The following is a 19780-nucleotide window of genomic DNA, read 5'->3' on the forward strand; positions in this document are numbered from 1 at the left end:
CAGCGGATGTTTTTTTAATATTATTTGTGAGTGAACTATTTACATCTTTTACTATTTTATGGAAGCCATATCTCCACTAGCACCATATCTAGACTTCATATATTTTTTTCTCTGGTAGGTGTATGTGTAAAATATGCAATAAAGGGTACACGTATAATAAATAGGACATCAGGCCTTTTTTAGGTGCCTTTTAGACTCCCTGCAATAAATCAGTTTGAAAATGGAGACTTTAAAAGTTTCCTAAAACATTTATAAAGCATCCTAGGGCTTTAATTTATGCCTTATTGTATTCCACATACGCTTACGTTCACTGATATAGTATGTTCATTTTCTTATTTCAGTATTTCAATTTGTCTTAATCCTTCCCATAAACTTTGCAAATTCGATTTTCCATACTAACAAAACTAGTTAGGTTACATCAGACCCAAGTACATACATGTAATCAAATTGTTATGGCAGATAAGCTATGTAAATTTAATTTGCCTTGAATCGCACAAGTCATATAAAAAATGCTCAATTAAAACACAACTGTAATTTGTTTCTCAACAAACATTTATGAAAAAGTCAATTTTATTGCAATAAGAAAAATGTAACACTTGTGACCGATAAAATAGAGATGAAATAAAAGATCAGTCAGTAAAACACCATTCAAAAAGTAAAGTTACAAAGCTTAAATGAAAGTACACAAGTAGAGGCGGGTCGGCAAGCCACAACGCATTCGGTAATCGCGTCGCGGACGAACGCCACTACGTGAACGTAAACGAAAGTACACAAGCGGTGGCAGGTCGGCAAGCCACAATACAAAGTAGAAGACCGCGTCGCGCAGCTGCACCGACTTTGTGCAAAATCGTTTTACGCGGGTGAACGCAACCACGTGAACGTAAACCGAAGTACACGAGCAGAGGGGGGTCGGCAGGCCACGGCGGAGTTGGAGATCGTGCTGGGGGGATCGGTCGTCGAGTGGGCTAGCGCACACCGGCTTGGAGCACGTGGAGCGAAAGTTTGCGCTGCAGAACCCAGGATTCTGGGTTCAATCCCCACCCCTGCCCGTTTCGATCTGGATGGGCATAATACAGGCGTGCGGTTGTGTATCACTACTGCGTGATGCACGTTAAAGACCCCAGGCTAGCGGCTGTACTGCACCGGCTAAATATCTCATCTACAGCTGGGAGACTTGTCGCCCCTGGAGGCAGACGAAATTCCAGGCTGTATAAACATACAAACAACCTAATTTTTTTTTTTTTAAGATCGTGCTGATTGTGCGATTGCGCCGTGCAGCGGCCCTGACTTTGCGCCATCTCTTTCCGTGTGCAATAGATCTGCCGATAGAGGGCAACACAAAGAAGGAATAAATTAAAAATACATCGCTTGTTTTTGTTTCTTTCGAAGGAAGCAAGTCTCGCTTTTATTAGTGAAAACTCATAGAAATAAATAACAAAAGGAATACCGGCAAACTGATGAACCGGAAAATCAAGCGGAAAATAACACGAGCCAGATATCGGCGATAGCAGAGGTCAGCCGTAAATCCATATCTTTATCCACAGTAGTGAGAGTGGTCCGTCGCGTTTGTGTTTAAGACAACGCACGGGCCGTTGCAAACTTCATAAAATCTATCGCAGCGTTTGCGTCACGACCACTTCGCCAACTCCGGAGTCCAGACATCATGGCAAGCAAAGGACAGATCGCGCTACCGCAAATAATGTTACAATGCATCATATAAAAAAAAAAGGAACTTAGGTTAGCTTTTTGGGTTTGTCCAAAAACAAGACTGGGAACTCTACCGCGAGTTGACACTATTCGGTGAGTTCCGCGTAATTCCTAGTTTCCGAAGTATTCGAAGAACTCGAATATTTTGAACAGCGAAAGAGCGAGGCAAATCGAATGGAATAGGAAACATCATTCGCGAAGTGTTCGAAGTTTCGAATATTCGCACACCCGTACTAAGCGTGTAATTATCGCTTCTCAACCGTTCTGGTTGCGGCATTAACAAATAAGAACAAGCGTAAAAAAATAAAAATCACGAAAAAAAAAAATCACGAAATCATAACAGTTACGTTTTGCGTTTTTTCAGCTGTCACTGATCACCAACCCGTCTCTCGCAAAGAAGAGCTATATCGTTGCATCAAGATCAAATTATTTAAATCTAAAAAAATTAACAACTGACAATGAGGAGGTCATTCAAGAAGTTAGAGATCGATTGCCTCGACTTCCGCACCTCTCTCCTTTTGAAGGTTGACCTTATGACGAGGCACAGATAAGTCGATGCCAAGAGACTAAGGAATCACAGTTTATGTCCGCATTCCATTAGCCTCATTCATATTAACAATAGTGTAAAAAAAGACGAGACAAAAGACGAAGAAGCACACAGGAAAAACACACAGGACAAGCGCATTAGCCTCATTTTGTTTTCATGGTATATACTTCGTAATATTACATTGAATGGAAACGCATCTAGAATATTGTTGTGTATGTTTTTTGCGACGTTATGGTGATAGAAACCGACGTTGATTTGCCAAATATTATATAAAAGATTGCCAAAGATTCTATGACACGCGCGGAAGAATCCCGGAGAAAAGCTCACCGGAGAAAAGCTCACCGGAGTAAAGCTCACCGGAGAAAAGCTCACCGGAGATAAGCTCACCGCAAAACCGGCGGATGCGGAGAAAAGCTCACCGGCCATTGAGCGTATGCGGAGAAAGGCTCACCGATTTTTTTTCTTCTATTTATATAAAGGCTGTTGGATCATGCGTAACATATATCAATTTATCATTAAAATTCGTCAGCTTCGTAAAAAAGAAAATCTAATTTTTTAAAATATTTGTTAAGCTTAATTGGGTATACTGCTCCCAAAATAATAATTGCGGGCGAGTGTTTTTTGTGGCCTGCTCTCTAGGCAACGAAAGCCTAATCGAGAGCTTTATGAACTTGAAGAACAGGAAAAAGTTGAAAACTTAATGTCTGCCTAAACCTAAGAAAACAATATTGTAAATGCCGAATATCCGGAAGTGGATGCGCAACAACGCCCTGCTTGAAATTCTCTTAGAAGCTTTTGTTAACTTTTGGAAAAAGGAAAAAACAGTCAGTAGGATATCGAGGCTTCTTTCTTCTACGGACATGCACGTTTTCTAGCCGTTCGTGCTGGCGATCCGCATGTTGCCTTTGTGGGATAGTGCTTCTTCTACGGTGAGCCATCCACGACCTTCAGAGCCGCACACTGGCATTGTTGTTACTCGTGAACTATATAAGAACTCGTATTATGTAAAGGAGAGAATTGGGCGAGTTGGCAAACGTTAAACATGATAAAAACCGCTCAAATGACGGCGACTGAGTAAAGACAACAAACACGACAAGACTAAGCTGTTCTCGCAACTAAAGGTTTGTTAGTGAAATTAAGAGAAAGAAAACATGTAGCGGACACTGATTAAATCAACAAACGCCTTTTTTTCTATTAGGCAGTGCACAATATTCGGAGCTGAAACGGTTCATATTAGCTCGCAAAGAACAAACCTTTTCATCTGACAGAGCTACCGACGGCGTACTGTCAGCTGTCAATAAATTGCTGTCTTTTTTACCGGTGTACGATTTTATACTTGTGGCTTCATTTAAAGGGAAGCTACGGAGCTTCTTGAAAAAAATGAGTTATAAGTTAATTCTAGTGTATTTTCACCTCCTGAACCCGAATACCAAAACCATTTGCTGCGCAAGTATTGTTAAACGCGAGAAAAACGCGAAAGACAGTCGCTGTACGTGACGTCATCGACGGATCTTTTGGCTTGCCAAGGCTAGGGAGGCGGGGCTTCAGCCCTATTTTCAGATTGCTCTTATGGCTCTCCGGCGTGTCGCATTGAAATATAATTGTGATATCTGTTATTCTAGAGGCCAAATGAACGCAATTCAAGCGTTTTTTCTCAAATGTAGAAGTGCCCCATCTTCCCTTTAAATACAAAATGGGTGATTAGAAATTTTTGAGGAATGAGTAAATATGTCCAATGAACTTCAAGAATATTAAAAAAAACGAGGACATATGTTAAATGAAGTGACGAATGCGAATTGTGTTAAATTGCCAGGTTTGGCGCGGAATCCGCTAAGTTAAAAACAAAATCGGTGAGCTTTTCTCCGCATCTGCCGGTTTTGCGGTGAGCTTTTCTCCGGTGAGCTTATCTCCGGTGAGCTTTTCTCCGGTGAGCTTTTCTCCGCCGCCCCGCGCGGAAAGGGGGTTCATTTTATCAAACTTAATTTTTAGAAATTTAATAAGATAGGATGGATCTGTCACCAGAAACACAAATAAATTCTCTTAGTTACGAAAGTAACTATCGATTTCGGCATCACATGAAATAGGTGCTTGTTTTTGAAGGAGCTTATTAAAATGTACCCACCTTATGCCACTTAATTCTTGCGATTCTCTGCAGGTTTGGCTCTTTTAACAGACGTGCGAATTGTTGCAATCAAGTAAATAAAAAATACTTCCCAAATTTTGTAAATTTTATATTCTCAAGAACATTACAGGGACATCAAACTAATATGGCATTCATGAAAGTCATGCATAAAAAAAGCAACCATTTGTAAAGAAAATTGCAGTAACATTAAACGGAGAATAACATTAAACACAACATGAACGTGCGTTTTGCTACTTCTGAGCTCGCTGATAAAAAAATACGACATTTTTTTTTTCGAACAGCTTTGCTTTTAGTCTTATGTAAAGTCTTCCAAAGAATCATTGAGCAATTCCTAGCGTGAGGAGGATTTGAATGTTTCTGCCCCTACTCGACAATAGACAATAGATAAGATATACGAAGAAAACGTCAGCACGGCAACATCGATAAGCAAAGCATTGTCGATGTCGCCGTACAGAACGGAAAAAGATATTTGCTATACAATGAAGTGGTGACCTATCAGTGGACTCGCTGAAGGCGCCGGACGCACACACATTGTGAGTTTCATTTTCTTTCTTTCCCAGCGTTTTGCATCATAACGGAAAAATTCAAAACTCAACAAGGCATACATCAAACTTTAACACGTCAACTCTTCTTTATGCAAGTGTATGTATCGCGGTTTTGCTTAGAAACAACAACAAATTCAGTCCTGAATAGCAATGCGTAGTGAAAGTGTGCAACACATGGTAGTCATTCAGAATCTAACCAGTTTGGGGAACAATTTCACAGGTGAGAGATTCGCGAGAATGCTATACTGACTTCGTCTGCTCATCTGTTGGTTTTCGTTACTTCATAGCCCCTTATGATAATTCCATTAAATCAGGTATATTTTCATGTTGCTACTGTGGCCCCGTCATGGTCTTTCGTGTCTTTCGTTAAACTTTAGGTCGAAAAAACAAACTCTCGAATAGCTATCACTTGCTAATATATATATATATATATATATATATATATATATATATATATATATAAGGCCGGACACCGGGCAAAACGTCGAAGATTAAATCGTTCGTTGTTGCTGTTTTCACTAAGGGTTTTTTTCTTCTCAGTTATATACCCACGCCTTCGGCCTCCCGCCACCATGCCCGTTGTATATATATATATATATATATATATATATATATATATATATATATATATATATATATATATATATATATATATATATATATATATTAGGAAGTGATAAATGTTCGAGAGATTGTTTTTTGAGCATGGAGTTTAACGAAAGACACCATGACGAAGCATGTATAATGGCAAGTTGAAAAAAAATATTATCTCATTGGTGTGATGTTGTCAGCTCCAGAAAGGATAGGACACGATGATAAAACTGACAAAGGATTTATGAAAGCCGAGCCGGCACGTGGGTCCTGGCGCGAGGGGGGGCGTGCGTGCCACTGCTCCCTCGTCATCTTCACCTTCCTAACAGTCCTCCCTCCGACGAAAACGGCCAACCCGGCCGGTGAATATACGAACACATGAAGCACAATTACAAAGCCACACACATATAATAACAAAGGACGGCCGCCGACAGCGAGAGTGAGGATGAAGATGAAGAACGTTGAATTTCAGCCTCTTCTGCAGCATCAAAGACCTCTGCACTAGCCACAGCCGCACGACGGCACGGTCCGGGCTGGGAAGTCACGTCAAGAAGCTTCAAAACGCCGGGGGTTGGGAACAGAGACGGCGGATCGTCGGTCGGCCTCGTGTGATTCGGCTTGTCATGGTTTCGGAGCAGGGGCAGGGCGACGGAGCCATGGGCTGGTGTTTGGTCTGCTGCTGCGGATAATTGCCTTAACGAGGCGGGATGACAGGATCACAGCGGCGCTGATGTTCAATATAGGTGATGAGCATTGCTGCGCACCTCTACCGTTCTGTTAGGGTGATGCTGTCGGTAGCATAGAAAACAAAACAAGTGAGGACAGGCAGAAAATATAATGATTGATGGATGCTGAGGCGGCTTGTATGGAGGGTTATTTCTACAACGATCTCGGAGAAACTCACTTAAATTTACATTGTAACAGTTTGCCCTGTCATGAAAAACAACAACACGAGTATGTATCTCCAGCCATGCACACTATATCTCATCTTTCGCCTTGCATAATTGGTGCTCGGTTCACTGCTGATTCAAAAAGCGATACCTTTGAGTCGTTCCGGGTTTTAATGCGCCATCTTGTTTATGGATTTTATTTCAGTGCGTCTTTCGTGGACTTGCTGAAAAAATAAATAAAAAGGCAATCCAGCAGGTATTTGCAGGACCGTAATTTTGCAGAAATAACCCTCGAAGTAACCCAAAGAACCGAATCAAAACGGATGCGCATGCCCATTGACCAGTGAGTGTAATAAAAATTCTTCGTTGACAATGCAGCCGCAGAGAAAATAACAAAAGAAAATAATCCCGTCTTTTTCATACCTATTAGTTCTTACGCGTGGAAAAAGATTGTAAAATAACGAAAATCGGCCATGTCTAATCATTACAATACCGTGCTAGCCAACAATGAAAAAAAGGATACGGTTATTGTAACGAAAGCCGTTTAGCTCTGAAACGTAAACGGATGTCATTAGAAGCAAAAGGAATATGAAATGAAACATCTAATGGTCATTTCCTCGCGCAAACACAAGGTACATTGGCTTCTATTTCTTTTTGATTTATTGAAGCCAATGTTTGTCGACGCTTGTCCGTAGGGCTTGCAATTAGTTTGATCTGGGTAATTTCATGTGGGATTATGCGAACGCGTTTTGACCTGTATTTTTGCTTTATCGTTAATTGTGGACCCCTATTTCTTAATACCTGCGCGGTAAAAGTCCTGTCGAAATTTTTTAGTTTTTTTTTTGCTTCTGATTGAGATTGTACATTTTGTAGTCCGTCTCATATTTATAGATACAAGTCGAGTTTGGAGCGTCAAGTACACTGCATAGGTAATCGTAGAGAAAACGTGCACGCCCCTATATACCTAAGAAAATTGTTCAACAGTTTTAGGTGTTTCTTTGAAAAATCTTTTTTTTTCACCTCAACATACCAAAAAAGACGACTCCCGGAGGCCTCAAAGTGGTGACCAACGCAGAAGATGCGTCTCTTAGTAAAATATTGATAACAACTCTGAGGCCCCCAGAATTTAGGAAACTTTTTTTCTTGCTTCCTACTAGCCTGTACCACAGAAAAAAAAGAAAGAGGAAGGCTTACTTTTGCTTTATTGGGATTGAACGGGACAGTTGCGCTTGTCGTTCCAAAGCAAAACCTGAAATTTATCTTTGCGGGTTTTACTTTTAGTGAAGCATTATGACGTATGAAAGAGTATCCAAAAAAAAAATAAGGACAACCTTTTTATTTCCAAATTTTTATCGGAAGCTTTTAAGTTGGCCTTTGTATTTTGAATCATTGCCATCACCTTTCTTTTTTGAGACTTCTGCATATCTTTATTTAAAGTAATACCCACATTTGTCGCTTACTTTCCCTGAGAACCCCCAAAGTTCACCTTCAGAAGAAACTTAGGGAAATTATAAACTTAGTTTTATAAGCCAGAAGAAGATAGCTATTGCCAAGAAAAAAGAATATCTGGTGTTATTTGTGTTCAATTTTACAGACATAGGTTGAAATTTCTCTGAAGACTAATTTTTCAGTGTCATAACTGGTGTTATAAAAATGAGGTACAGAAAACTGTGATGTTTGTAGGAGTCATTGCTACCTAGGTACACAGGCCACTGTTTTTGACAAGAAAATTAACACTCCTAAAAATTTACAGTAGGTGTTACTTGTCACCTTCTTTAAGAATCTCGCACTGTGCACGTGATGTCTAATTTCGAATTGAAGGCAAATACTGGGCAATTCAATCATAGCTACAAACCGCGCTTACTGCAAAAACAAAATTTCGAAGTGATGGCAGAAAGGGAATGTGTTCTAGCTCCCTCGGAGCTTTTCGAACATTGTTGCTCTTCTAATCATTAACTTTCTCTTCCCCTAAATATATGTTATCGGATCAGAGCTATCATTTTTATCGAGACGTGTGTAATAACGTCAATACTGCTCCTTCGGTTAGCTTTCACATTGTGGTTACTCCTTAGTAAAGTGCATCGCGTGAAACAGGCTGGTTGTTTTTGTTCCACGCAGGCAAGTAATGAACAGGTTACAGCTTCACTAATTTATTAATTAACCTTGTAACGAAAATAAGCAAGGTTTCTTTTTCATGGTCATGAGTTTACTTAATATGTGAATATAAACGGACCTGGCCCCTTTCAGTTGTTATCGCGCTTTCTCGGGAGTTGAACCGAAACTGGACCATTTTCATCGAGCTTGGATAAAATTCGAACGAAAAGCTTTCGGGATCGATTTCATAATTGAAGCAACCGATCGCTCCGAGAAAACGAATGCATTTATTGCCAATCAAAAGCGGCGGAATAAAGCTTTTTAATATTACAGAAATACTTCGCGCAATGAGCCCTGTTATTGCAAAGGCTGATAGGTAGGTTGTTCACTTCGCCACACTTCTCCTGGCTATATTTTTTTTAAACCAAAGAACTTACTGGTGGGAGTTCTTTTTGGGGCAGTCTTTTCACGTAACCCTGTCAGAAGCCCTCTAAAACCACAAAATGGAAACACGGTTTTGTGTCTTTTTTAGATGCTGAAACCATACCTAAAACTCTATAGTTGGCTTTTGTTTAAAAAAAAGAAAACGAGGGCGGTGACGGTCGTGAAACGCTCATTACCGAGTGAAAAAGCAACCAAGAACGAATTGTTTGGTGATTTCTGGTGTGTATCCCGTGCCAATGGTTGTAGTAATTTAGAATATGGGGATCAATAATTGTCACGTTGATTAAACAAATTGGAGCTACAGGATATGGCGCGATTCGAATGCTGAATGTGGAATACCCCCCGTTTCATAATCTAGGATAGTATCAAGCTCGTTACTTAATTATTTTTATTTATTTATTACCTACATCGCCCCGAAGGGCATTACAGTAAGGGGAGTCACAATACAAAAAAAAAAATGGATTTCTTAACACAGCATGGGTTATCAAGACACATGAGTACGCAAAGTAATATACAAAACTCGCAGACGGATATAACCATACATAGGTACACATAGCCAAGTTTATTTGGCTGTTACTGAAGGCCAGGGCTTACTGCTAGTTTTGGCACTGCAGTTAAGAACTCTTACATAAAATGAATAACATGACTATTGAGTATTCTGGATAAATCTCTAAAGGTATTTGCTGATGCAACGCACGAAATAGAGCACGCATCGCAGCAATGTTTTGTTCTCACAGCATAACATTTCCACGACCCAAAATCAAGTATAAATCTATAGTACATATATTATTGGAAAGAAGGCATAACAAGACATTAAGTTAAAGGGTATAGCTATTATTTAAAAAAAAACTTTTTGTAATGGTACAACCATCCTAAACAACAAACAGCGAAGAAATGTTTAAAAAAGAAACACGTTTTCTCGGCAGTTCTGCGCATTCCGGATTTCCTGTTGTCGCAATATCGGCGAAGTTGTTTCTCTCGTGTAATGTGAAGAATCGAAAAAAGGAAACAGTATGAGTGCCTTGCAGAGTCATGAAACTGACAAAAGAACTAAATATACTTCGTGAGAAAAATATGCGACCTTTGTTTTATAATTTAGTAGCAATCTATCTTTTCACTGCAAAAGTTTCACTAGCATTTTTCTCGTGATACATTGTATATGAGCTACCAAAGTTTTATTTTGATAAATATAATTAGTGCTCGGATATAGATTGCTGCAAACACAATATGTTGGGTGTAAGGGGTAATAGCAGCCATAACAAGTAATATCTGAAGTTTGACAGTCACATGTTAATGTCTGGCGTTAGAAAGCGAAGTGGAGTCGTATGTTTGAGGGCTTTGCTATGCGACGTGCCATCGCGTGAGTGGGAACTTATCGCACCTAGATATCTTGCCGAGATTCAGTTACTACTGTCGCACCGCGTAGCTAAAATGTCGACGGCCTTTCACATTACGGTCGGGTGGATGATAGTAAAGGAGACAGTCCCAAAGCCTCTACTTCGAGGCACTCCCGAACATGGGAGCCTCTGGGTTGATAGGAAAGGCGCTCTATTTAAATCGAATATGGCGGTAGATTTGTAGTACATTGAAGAACATTGAAATCCAAGCTTTAGTTTCATACCAATTTTGCTACGCTTATAACATTTTTCTACCTTACATACTTACTGCTGGTTCTATCGTGCACGATTAGGCAAACCTCTAAGTTTAGAGGTGTCATATTTGACAGCCGCATTTGTTTAGCTTATTACAACACTGATTATATTTTTGACAGCCGCATATTTGACAGCCGCATTTGTTTAGCTTATTACAACACTGACAACACTGCGGACTCTGGAGTAAATTAAATAAAAGCTTATTATCAGATTGATGTAGAAGTTTGTGTGCGGAGATAGAGTTCCAGGAAGTATTCACAGTACAAAGAAGTAGTTCCGCCGTATTGAATACATGTGTTTGCACTGATAACCAACCCTGTGCAGCGATTGGAACGTAATATTTTGAGACACTTAACATGTATATGTTTTATTGTTTGTAGAACTATTTCAGAACCCTCAAAATTTGTTTCTTACCCTTAGAAAGTTTGTGTTGTAATATTGATGACCCTGTTAGGAGAAATGGCAAAGTATAAAAAAGTTGCGAGAAGTGCACGTGACGAACAGCCAAGAAAATAATTAATAATTACAACGGATGCTTGAAATAACAGTTGCAGCCCACTTTTCTTAGTCCCGGTATTATGTGGACAAATTCTTATGCATTGTAGCATGAGTGAGGAAGCATTTAGTCTCGATTCACATTATCATTAATATCAGTGTAATTCGTGGAAGTTTCTCACTCCAAAAATAAATTATGCATGACCGAACAGCCAGTCTCAGCATGCATGCAATACTAACGTTGAAATAAGATGTTGAGGGAGAGAGGAACAAAACAAGTTCCACAAACCATAAAGGGAAAGACAAGAATTCGCACCACAGTGTTTCTGGAGTCTCCACCCTAGGATTCGTTTACTTTCAAACCAAAGGGGCGAACCAGCCACCGGTTTAGACTTGCCGGAGGCTTACCCGTATCACACCACGGACAAATCAGAGCTCTTTGAATAATAATAACTCACCTTGCTTCTACTTCAAGGGTGAGACATTCGCTAACCTCGATCTTCTCCCGATAGCAGCCAGGATTGGTTTATTATAGCCACACTGTAACCATATAACCATTTTCTGGTTAACTTGAACAGTTCTTATCGAACGGGCATCTACTCAGCCGGAAGGACGTAATTCCGGCGCCTACAAAGTGCTTAGTAGATATCTCCCGTTTCATTCCTTCCTACTAGGTTGCAGCTGGTAAATGGCTCCTGTGGGCCAATGGGGACCGCTTCATATTCTTTTTTTAGTTATGTCTACTGTACGCTGTTCTAAGAAGAAACAAACGGAAAAACGTGGCGAAGCGGCCTTGTCGACTTTTGCAGATTGACAGGGCGGAGTGCCGCAGCAGCCTTCGTGTAGAAAGAGTGTCCGGTGGCGAGCGGATTCCGGCAGCCGGGTCAGTGGCGAGATTTCGCTATCCAAACCCGTTCTCATTATTGCCGCGCCGCCCACCAGCACGCGACCCCGTGCACGAGAGGACATTGCGACTGGCTTTCGCGCGCGCTTACAACGTAACATTGGCTGGAAAAGGTGAGCGCGACTCCCATGCTTTCACGTAATACCCGCTGGCGTACCCACGCCCGGACTCAATCTGTCGCTTGGATATCGAGCTGCATGCATTCCCGGTTTTGTGCGCCGCGGGATCGCGATCTTGACGCAGGTAATTCGTCTTCTTTGTTTACTGTTTTGGTCTCCTTAACTAGATTAGTTGGACGCGCTCGCAGATCGAGACTCATCGTGTGTGTATCACGTGGTACCTAGTCTGAATTGGTTTGCCGCCGGCGGCCTTTCAACGCACATTCTCGTATGGAGAAAGAAGTGAAAGTGAATTACGTTAGATGTCTTGAGCGTGGTAGTTTGTCAATCGCAGGCTACGGAAGAAAATTTCCAAAAGAAGCGGTCCACTATCTTTTTAAGCTCCGAAGTTCAGTCGATATCGAAGTCATCTAAATAGAAGACAGGGTTAATAAATTGGCAGCGACCTTTCTCTTCAAATTCCCAGAATGCACGTAATGCATTATATATCGGGAATAAAGGGGGGGGGGGGGGGATCGGTGTGTTACGTGACTTATATTCTCCCCTCTCCTTGGTAAATTTGGCGGGAAAACTGAATGGTTGTATAGGTCACGTGACCTGACGTCGATTTCCTCTGCTAAATTTAGGGGGGGGGGGGAAGGGAGGGACTGTATTGGCGTCTAGGTCACAAAACGTGAAGTTTCCCGCTAAATTTAGCGAGTAACTTAATTGGTGTAGAGCTTGCGTGACGTCGATTTTTCCCTTAATGTAGAGGGGCACATGAGTAAATGTTTTGACCACAAGACGCGAATTTTCACACTAAATGTAGCGGAAAACTGAGTTGGCGTCTAGGTCAAATGCCGTCACTTTTACCAAGGTGCATAGGTCACGTTACGGGTGACGTCACGTGACGCCAGTTTCGCCGCTAAATTTAGCGGAAAATGCGCTGACGGACGGATGGACAAAGTTTTCGGATTTGGGGGGGGGGGGGGGGGGCGGCGTAAAAGAGGCGAGCTGATGAATGTTGCACATGATTCTAGCCGGAGGCGACGAACAACAAATGGGATAAAGGACAAACACACACGTGCCGCGGAAACGCATGGCGAGGTATATTACCAATGCCGGAAAATGAACTGCATTTTAGGGCAACCTTAACAATACCGCCTAGAGGACAAGGCTTGCATCCCCCCCCCCCCCCTTCCCAATCAGGAGTGAATCTACGCGGCGCTGCCTAGCTCGCATCAGCGTCACCGCCAGCTTGTCTTGTTGCATCTGACAAGTGCGACGCTGCAGGCGGTGACGATAAGACGTACGAGTCTAGCGCTTTGCAATGTACTCTCGTCAAAGTTCAGTGTGTTCGCTCCCTGTCGGGTATCCACTAATGATTACGCAAAGGCTTTGCCTTCTAGGTAGTATTTGCCCTATCCGGAGATTGGCCTTTGAAGTGTCGTATCCTATTGTGTTTGTTAAGTAAGCTCTCTCTCTCGTTCTCTTTCTCTCACTCTCTTTTTCGTCTTCTCTAACAAGGAAAGTTATTCGTTTCTACTACCAGTGCATTATTTCTATTGCGTTTCACTTGGGAAAATGTACGTGACCCGTCGACAGTAACGCATTTCAGCCGATTCCTACGGCTCAAAAACGATCACCGAGGAGCTTTCCTTCTGTGGCTAAAGACTCGTGGGCCTCTGTTACAAGCCGTTTCTAGGCGCCAGAGAAAATGTTCCCAAACCATTGGCAGTAAAAAAAAAACGCTTAGAAGTTATTGCATTTGAAGAAAGAGCGTAGTTCCTTCCGCTAAAAATGACATGCACGCGAGAACAAAGAGGCGCACCCACATCTGCCGAGAAGGTCGCGCGCTCGTCCTGTCTACTCCTTTCATAAGCACTACTTTTTCGCGAGCTGTTTTTATATGGTATAGTCATGAGCCAAGTCGCCTGAATCGCTACTTTCTGACGGTCCTTAAATAGTTCCGCTACACTGGGAACTGCATAGAAAAGGAGAGCCATCGATATTTTCGCTATGGCCAGACATCACAATACCCTCTCAGAAGAGCAGATAAGATGCACTCAATATAGTACAGTGAACCTTCGGTAAAACGACTCTCCAAATAAACGTCGGCTGCCGAGAGCTTCGCAAAAAAAGAAGAAAGAAACAAATGTGCGGGAGGTTAAAGTATTCAACAAGCAAAAGTTGTCGGACCACATGGCACACACCTGCCAAGTAGCGCACTTTTTGATCACCGGCGCGGGTCGGCTTTATCGCAGCTGCCCGAAGAGCTGAGCTTGCGAAGCGTACCAGATGCACTTACCGATTGCCCGTGCGTCTCTCGCAGGTGGGAGGGGCACCGGTTCGTTGACTCGGCGCACGAAGTAGGCGATCGAGGCGTGGTGGTTGTTGTGGTGGTGTCGGCGGCGCGCCGGGAAATGCATTTCGAAATTGTGCGGAGCCCGGTGTTCCTTACAGAAGAGCCGGTATCTTCACTTTTCTTTGTTTGTGCACTGGAGAATATACGGTGGAGGCATGGTAAGTTTGGGTGACCAAGAAGGGAAGCAAAGTAGCGAAGGGCTCATGACGGCCCGGATGACGTTCTAAACGTAAAAATTTGAGCTCACTAAATCAGCCGAACTGGTTTGAGGAGCAACTGTTGCCGATGTGCGCGACCAAAGGCGTCGCTGTGTTCGACTCGAAGTTCGCGGTAGGCCTAATGACAGCTAGGTTCCTGTGTACACTGATAATGCCTGCCAAATCACCGGTTCACGGCGAGGCAACTGCCAATCACGACGACGAGGCAGATATAAATCCCGCTAATCGTGGCGAGAAAAATTCTGATCGTGACGTTACGAAAGGAAACCCCAAGAGGGCGCCACCGAAACATATGGGCACCAGTAGTTGCAGAGAGCTTAAACAGCTCGAGGAAGGGGTTTATTATAATAACTCTTCTTGCTCCGTGATTGGTTCCTTGGCGTTCTTATCGGCTAATGTTGCAACCCAATTAGGTGTAGACTGACGAAACAATTTCCGGGGCACCCCACGCCCGGCATTTCTTAAGCTGTCAGTGACTGCATAAGTCTATGCGGAGGGCAAGTTCGTCTGCTTCTTGCACAGGGGTTGCGATGACGTCAGAACGCCGCGCTCTTATTGGCTGATCAAAAAAAGAAAAAAAATAGTGGGTAGACCTCAGAGCATCCAGCCATTGAGGTCTACCCACTATACTTTTAAGCAAAGCCAATCAGAGCCCGGCGTCGTTTTGACGTTACCGCCACCACTGCCCAACACGCAGACGACTCGATCTCCGCGTAGTAACCGACGACGTAAAGCACGCAGGATATGGTGAATCCCGAGCATTCCTCTCTCGCGCCGCAATCAATAAGAGTCTAGCATCAGGACGCAAGAAGCGTGAAGATAATAATAATAATAATAATAATAATAATAATAATAATAATAATAATAATAATAATGTTTTATTTTTCTTTAATGCCCACAAACAGCTCTAACAACTTTTGTGTGGTGCACCGTCAGTTCGTTTTCACAGCAACACTATTTCAAATACAAACATGCACAAAATTACACAGACATTTGTAAGGGCACAAATAAAAGTTTGCAGAGCAAATACAACCTTCCACTAACTCTTGGTTGGATAAAATGCGCTTTTGCAAGGCCGACTTGAAACTAACGAAATCAAGAGAAATATCTACATCACAATCGCATATAATATTAAAGGTAGACTGCATACGACATAATGGCGATGAAGATGCAAGAATAGTAAATATAATAAACTACGCCATGCGTTTCTTGAGTTGTCAGCAACTGAATTCGAATACAGCTTGTAATGAGTGGTTTAATTTAGTTTATATTTGCCGCGCAATTTGAGCTCCGTGCTTTGGTTTTCCGCTATATGTTTGGGGTGATAACCGACTGCCACACGCTAGCTAAGTTTCAGCTGATCGCTACGGGCATATAATCCGGGAAAGAATTCATACGGTAATTAATTAAAGCGAGACAAAATACGCTTGCGGCCTGGTTGGTTGAGCGTCACACAATATTAGCGCAAAAGACAAAGGAAAAGGAGGACAAAACAGAAGAAGCGCTACTTTGAACTGACAATTTAACTGACGTTTCCAACTAACGTTGAAAGTAGCTCTTGTCCTGTCCTGTCCTTTCTTGTGCTCCGTCTGTTGCGCTCATATTTGTATGATTAAAGAGAAAGTTAGTGTAGGGCAATAGATTCATCTTCGATTACCCTTTACAAAAGCACATATATTTGTTAGGGCTAAAAAAAAACAACCGGTGAGGGTATACAAAATTAAGGTCGGAAGACGAAGCCGCTTACATGAATGCGTCGAACTTTTAAAATATGTTTTACCGCATTGGCATATTTGGTATAGAAAAGGAGTTGGTGGAACGACAGACCTATCTTATTTCAAGAGAACTGAAATTTAAAACATGTACAACATTATCTTGAAAATAAAAATAATAAAACAGCTTGCTTTGGAGGTTAGACCTTGTCATACAAGAAAGATTAAGAACAACCCTCTATGCTTTACGACATCCGAATTATAGAAATAAAGGTTAGCTGTTCAGGTCAGCGCTTTCCGAACTCTGCTACCTTGAGATCCATCAGAAATATAAAATATCTCGTCGCGACCCTCTCCCCAACTTTTTGCTATGTCCCAAGCTTCTGGGTTTCAGTGCATGAACAAACACAAATTTACTGCATAAAACATGTCGCTAAAATCTTATTTCATAGTTTTTATAGTCACAGTGAAACGGCTGAGCTAAAAACGGCCGAAACAAATTGTATGCCAGCAGGAATGACTTTATTCTTAATCCCTGAAGTGAACTTGTTTGTTAGAGCGCAGCTTCTAAAAACAAAGGGGGAGTTTAAGCCCGGCAGCTCCCAGTCCCTGCTCGATGTTGAGCTCCGACCTGTACGTCGTTTCCATCGACGTCGCCGCAGAAAAGCTAAGTTAACATTTTCTTTTTCGAGTCCCCAAGACGCCTGATGAACCCCTCGCCTCGCCCCTCTCCGCTATATCTGTCGTTATTCCCTTGGGGTTCGCGACTTACAGTTTGGGAAACACTGGATCGAGATCCGGTTTCTTTCTTTAGCCTCGAACGCGTCTCCAACTGGTGTTTTTAGCGTCGTCCTATGCTGCCCTTACATCAAAAGTGGTCCCGAAATCGCAACAAATGACGTCACAGAAGCCAGAGTGTCACGCTGTCGAATGTCGCCATCCTGGCGGTTGGTAGTGGCAATGCCGGCGAAAAAAGCACAAGAGAACACGAGTGTCTTTGTCGTCGCGGCGTCCCAACTCCAGGCTGCTGAAGATTCCGTGGACTGTCAAAACTGGAGATCAACGTGGAGCAAAAGAGGTGCCTGCTACATCCAGCACTGCTGCTGGGACACCGCCAGGGTCGCGACCGGCGTCAACATGACACTTCTATGACGACGTCCCCAGGCGGAAATCGTGGGACCGTTATTTGGACGCGCTAAACACACGAATCGGAAAACGCGTTCCAAGCACCATACTTGAGAAAGTGCTGTAAGTCGAAATTAAATTTACTTCAGCTTATTTGGATCATTGAAACTCGATACACACTGCGTTCTTTAAACTAGCAGAAAATATAACATAATACACTTTTAAAAAGAAAAATATGTTAGCGCTCTTTTGTAATAAGGCAACGTAAATTTGTATATACATTTTAGGCATGACTATGTAGGAAACGGCGGGCATAGAAAAAAAACAAAAAAACAACAAAAACGTCCTAACACAAAAAGCGGCACACAACTAACATCATTAACGAAAATTAAAATTTACAAATTCGTAAATGTTTTTGGTATATGTTAAGCCTAAGGAACCTATTGTTAGGGATGATTACATCGGTGTGCAAGTTGATAATTTATAGAACGTATAACATATTAAAAAAAGTAAATAATATAGTGGCATCAACTGCCGGCTTTCTATTTGCTGCTCCGAGGTTGATAATTGAACTGGGATTATAAAGGACATTAGGAAACGACGAAGGAACAACAGTATGCACGAGGAGAAACAACAATATACACGAGGAGAAATAAAAAATAAAGGTATCTTGGAGAACGCCGAGTATTAAGACGGCACTCTCTTATCTACCTTCTATCTAAGGATTGATTGAAAACACAATTTATTCCGCGTTTTACGCCCCTGTGGCGTTGCTGTTGATAAAGGGGAAGGCGAGGAAAGCGCTGTTGATTCGGTTCCTGCTTTAAAAGATATAAGCATCAATAAAGAAAAAAAAATAAAGATAGGCACAAAAAGGCGGACTACTCTCAGTTATGAAAGGCCTCTCACCCCGTAGATATAAATTATGGCGAGTTTCGTGTTCCAAGTCAGCGAGTGCACGCCGCCAGAATTGTTCGATCTCGCGATAAAAAGCAGCTTTCTTTTTTGTTTTTGCGGATATTTGCTTTTATTTATTTAAAAGCCAGCATTTTTTATACACATGCTCTCGTTCTTATTCAGAAGAATGCGCCACGGGGGTCACAAACCTCTTCGCGTGCCATCTCGAAATAAAGTACTTCTCTATAAATATATGTTGTCAATCGCAAAGATACGCAGTCGGCGGCAATTTAAACTGGTCCAGTTTAGAGCTGCACCCCGTTTCACTCAAAGTCGGACCGTAGCCGACGCTACAATCCGGTGGCGCCAACAATAAAGCAGCGCCAAAAGTGCCTCGTCACGTCGCCTCGCTCGCCGTCTTTTCGCGTTCGGTCTCACATAGACCAAACACACACAGTAGGAACCCGCCGCTCCGCCGCCATTCCGGGCTTTCTTTATTTTTTGTGCGTGATTAATTTTAACCGGCGGTAACGAAGCCAAAATAAAACAAAAAACAAAACAACAACGCAGTGACTATGCAATTTCAACACCGCTTAACTGGGTCCAGCCGGTCGTATCGTCGGCTGGGGTCGGACGCGTAAAACGAACCGGCGCATCGCCAAAAAGGGGTAAGATGCCACGGTGGCTTACGCAGGCTATACCCTCGTCGCGTCTAGTGAAGGTTCTCACGCGATAAAAAGAAACAAATCCACGATAACGATAAGATAGCCCTTGCCTCCTACTTTGTCCTTGCGGAAAACGGCCTGTACTCGAGTCCAGGAGCTTCGACAAAGTTGGGTTAGCTGACAAGCCGAGCGGACCTCGTCGGCCGTTCAGCGGACGCACGTATCAGATTGTAAAAACATCACGCAGCCGAAAGGGTCCCAATCGCTCGGTCAGGACCGCGGGCTCTAAGCAGGTAGACCAATCGAAATAAACAGCCACCGCTTCTAAAGATAAGAAAACGCGAAAATGGCGTACAGTGAAGGACAAGGCGTATTTCGACCCGATTAATACGTGAATTCATTATCCGCGTCTTTCTTGTTTGGCGTACTAAACACTCGTTTCAGACATCCCACGTGCTCCAAAGAACCGGTACACACCGGCGGACAGTAAGTCGATTTGAGGTCAATGTGTCGACATCTGTTTCATTCCGACCTCCGCCGTCGACTCGTGCCAAGTTCGCCTTATTTTTCCGAGCACGTTCGCATGACGCGGAAGTGTTTACGCAGGGCTGATGTATTCGAGTTCCATTCTCGGATATTCCAGGTGGAAACATGCGAGACATTTGGGGGATGATCCACGCCCACGATA

The 19780-nt window shown here is 42.5% G+C and overlaps 1 protein-coding gene across 4 annotated transcripts in view; it reads left to right on the top strand.

Annotated features, from left to right (window-relative positions):
* The first annotated feature begins 4854 nt into the window (after positions 1-4854).
* LOC8027270 (monocarboxylate transporter 9) overlaps positions 4855-19780 on the top strand; it is a 48248-nt gene continuing 33322 nt past the window's right edge. The window contains exons 1-2 of one of the 4 annotated variants that reach the window (XM_040222583.2): positions 4892-4930; positions 14443-14633. The gene's annotated coding sequence lies outside the window, so the exon portion shown is untranslated. Of the gene's footprint in view, positions 4931-5143; positions 5163-11917; positions 11992-14442; positions 14634-19780 lie in introns of those variants that run through there. The other 3 variants (XM_040222582.1, XM_029982614.3, XM_040222584.3) reach the window with 3 other exon arrangements.

This window comes from Ixodes scapularis, unplaced genomic scaffold (genome assembly GCF_016920785.2).
Source record: "Ixodes scapularis isolate PalLabHiFi unplaced genomic scaffold, ASM1692078v2 PGA_scaffold1__304_contigs__length_218370807, whole genome shotgun sequence".
Lineage (NCBI taxonomy): Eukaryota > Metazoa > Arthropoda > Arachnida > Ixodida > Ixodidae > Ixodes > Ixodes scapularis.